The following is a 3,910-nucleotide window of genomic DNA, read 5'->3' as shown; positions in this document are numbered from 1 at the left end:
TTAGATTTTAGATTAAATTGTTAAAATGTGTAAACATTAGAGGGCTAAATTTTATTATCAGACCAAAAAACAAAGTACATATTAGACTTTCGTTAAGCAACTAATGAAAAATAACTAAAATATTTAATTTAAAAAAATTGAATAACTAAAATAAAAAATAATAATTAACCGATTAAAATAGAATTAATTAAACAGATGAGTCACTATTCTTATACTTTATCCTTTTTTATTCGTAATTATTGAAACACGACAAAGACTTGGTTGGATGCATTCCATCCTAATTCGTTGGGCCACTATTTATTGACATGCTTATTACGGGCGGGGCCGGAATAGCCGTTCAGTGCATTGAATATTACCCCCTTAAATTTGTTTAATTTTGGTCTTTTACCAACGGATCTGGTAACATCATTTTGTAGTTTGGGCGGGTCATACACAAGAAGATTATACAGATTGCATCCAAACCATATAAATATACAAATATTTCAACAGTTCTTTCATCTTATAGCAATACCATATATTTAGAAATCACAAACCACACTCACTTCTCAACCCACACATATTACAAATCAAATCTTTTTTAACAATACTGAAACTCTTTTTTTTTTTATCACAGATATGATCTTCAAGTAATTATTTTACAAATCCGATGCCAGAATCACCAGTCTAACCTCCAGTTGCTTCATCGTCTTTCAGCTTTCGATTTATCTCCTTAACAAAGCTGTCCATGAGTGGAGCAGGCAAGCATACTGGAACTGTAATCCCTTCCTTTCCTTCTTTGTTCTTGGAAGGTATATAAAAGCTTATGACCTCTTCACCACTGGCTGGTCCACCAAACTCTGCTTTACCCCACCCAAAATCAACCTCCCTGAACCTAGCTCGACTCAAATCCGACAATATCAAGGATCGAACCGTGTTAACGTTCGGTCGTCCTCTAATCACCATCAAATCCGCCGTTGATTTCATGTACTCTTCGGTCACCTTTCCCTTGGCCTCTTTCACTAGTTTTATTGCATATTCTAATGGATTTTGGCATAGTTTTGCCGCAGTTGTTTCAACGGCGGGGTACCCAAGTGCATTCCCGTAATACCCTAATGGCAAAGGCGGGTTGAATTTGGACCTTGCATTGACTATGCAGATGAACCGAACATCTTCATCGGGGCCAAGTTCCAAGGCTTTTGTACGACAACGCCATATGCATGCTGTTAAGATATCAAACGTTGAACAACGGAGGTTGTCGGGGATAGATCTTTTAAGAGCTGAAATTTGAGTTGGTCCGAAGAAGAAAGAGAGATGAACCAAGTTGTCTGTTGGCATGATTGTACCGGTGGCGGCCTTGTCATGATCGTACTCGAGGTGAGCGCATGTTATGAGCGGGGGGTCTCGAGCATTCAAGAGGTCCCTTTCCCAAACTGGTGGGATTGAGGGAGCCACCGCGCCTCGTGCCATTTCACCCATGGTGGACATGAATTGAATTAGACCAACAGCATCGCTCATGTTGTGGTTAAATCGATGGGCAAAGATGAAACCTCCGCATTTGAAGCGTGTCACCTATTAAATTGTCGTAAATAATAACTAGGTTTTGTCTAAAAGAAAAAATTAATATTAATTGATAAGGAATAAATTGATAAGTCATCAATTTTTAAAAGATATCTTCTCAAATTTAATTTAATTATTTTTTTAAATCAAATTTTAAAAAATAAGCAAACATTTTTTCTTATTTTATATCATTTTTAGTTTTTAAAATTTAATCATCTTCTTTTTTAATTTGTTAGTTTTTAGGTAGCTGTTTCTTTTTTCTTTTCTTTTTTAACAAATACGAAGTTGGATAACATGTAATTTATTTATTTTCAATTTTATGCTACCCATTTGTTTAATTTTTAAATGTTGGTTTCAGTTTTACAATTTTCAGTTGTTTGCTTATGAATTTTTTATTTTTATTTTTATTTTTTATTCCGGAATTTCCAAATTTATTTTTTGTTATATGCTTTTACCCTCGTATAGTTTCTAACTTTCAATTTACTTTCTTTTTAAAAATTAATAATATGTGGTTATTTTATTGGTGCCTACAAATTATATATTTTAAGATGATATTAATTTGAGTTATCCCCTAAATTATATTTATAAAATATTATTCACTAAATAAATGAATTTTTTTTATGCTTAGTTTCATTTTTAGATATCTTATTTTTCATTTTTTATTAAAAAATCTAAGTTTTAATTAATTTTCCTAATTGAATTGATGTCGAGTTGACTTGTAACAACGATTTAGCCAAACATATTATATAATTATAGATAATAGTAATCATTATCTAACTATCTAAGTCAAAATATATCATAAATCCCTATGCTCTTAAAAGATTTGAAATTTAGTTCTTATACTTTTATTTCCAAGAATTTAGTCCATCTATTTTTCATATTTCAAAATCTAGGTTCAACTTTTTTTTTCATTTTTTTAATTACATGACTACCAAATGAATATTTTCATTTATTTCAAAATGTCACATTAACAAATTTAACAAAAAAAAATTAATAATGTTAACCGATTGACTTTAATTTTGAAAAAGTAAAAAGATTAAATTCCTAATTCAAATAAAAATATAAGGATTAAATTTTAAATTTTTTAAAAAAACAAGTACTTATGGCATATTTTAAGTTACTATCTATTATGATATTCTCGTTTAACTTGTTTTATGAGTTAACCTAGATACTAGGTTAATTAAGAAATGATCTAAAACAATAATTTTTAAACTAATAAAAATGATATTTTCTGTTGAAGGATATTTTTGTCTTATTAATGTTTTTGAAACATTAATAAATGAATACCTGAATTTGTAGCAGCGGAGAATTTAGCAAATCAATGGAGGCAGGGAGTTCATAAAGAAGCTCCTTGAAACATGGAAATCGTGGGTGAAGTGAATCACCGAAATCCTCAAGTGTAACATCAGCATCACCCTCAATGAACAATACACCTTCACCGCTACAATCCACCATAAGCTTCCGGTTCGGCCCTTCCTTCAATCTACCAGCAAATGGATAATAAAACACCAGGGTTTCCGCAAGTGCTTCTCTTATAACCCTAACGGGGTCCTTTCCCTGCATGCAAAAGCATTGTTCCGATAAATATGGAGCCCTCGAATTTGGAAACGATGACCAGCTTGGTCGTCGGTGTCCGACAGCAACTTACACTCGTGAGGGGTTGGCTTAGCAGGGACGATGAGCTCCGGTTCCTGCCTTTCTACAGTGAACACTAGAGAAGTGGGTTGTAGTAGTGCCATGGAAACTTCTTCTTTTTCTTAATTATATGATTAACAAGTACATTTATTTTTGGCTTGGTTAAGCTATTTATAGGTGAACTACTAAGATCAAAGCAATGTGGAGGGCAATAAGATTTTGACAAGTTTCTTTTTTTTTTTTTTACTTTTCGCCTATTTAGAGGTTTGAATTTGGGTTCAACTACATGTTTCACTATTTTAAAAAATAAAATATTAAAAATAGTTTCTATTTTTATTTTTATATTTTTATATTTTATAATTAAATTAAAATTAAAATATTTTTAAATTTATTTATTTTAATTGTGACTAGGTTGGACAAATTCAAGATAAAATTTCATTAATAAAACTCCATTAAAAATATGCCGAACTCAGACCAAACAAGCCAAATGATCTCTGAACAATAATTGTAATCTACACTTTTCATAAATAAGGAAAAAAAACCCAAAAAATTTGCTAAGTTAACTACATAACTTTAATCTACAATATATCTATAATCTATAATTTATAATATATATATAAAAGTATAGAAATTTTTGAATTGATGAAAATATATTTTATTGTTAATTATTTTATTAAATTGATATTAGAATAATAATTTATTAGTATTATTACATGATAATAAAAAATTAATCAATATA

General features: G+C 30.2%; 1 pseudogene; it reads right to left on the bottom strand.

Moving 5' to 3' along the window:
* Window positions 1–478: 478 nt before the first annotated feature.
* LOC121212525 (benzyl alcohol O-benzoyltransferase-like) lies at window positions 479–3,281 on the bottom strand (annotated as a pseudogene).
* Window positions 3,282–3,910: the final 629 nt, after the last annotated feature.

This window comes from Gossypium hirsutum, chromosome A13 (genome assembly GCF_007990345.1).
Source record: "Gossypium hirsutum isolate 1008001.06 chromosome A13, Gossypium_hirsutum_v2.1, whole genome shotgun sequence".
NCBI lineage: Eukaryota > Viridiplantae > Streptophyta > Magnoliopsida > Malvales > Malvaceae > Gossypium > Gossypium hirsutum.
Note: the sequence above shows the minus strand (reverse complement) of the source record. Positions and strands in the feature narration are given on the sequence as shown.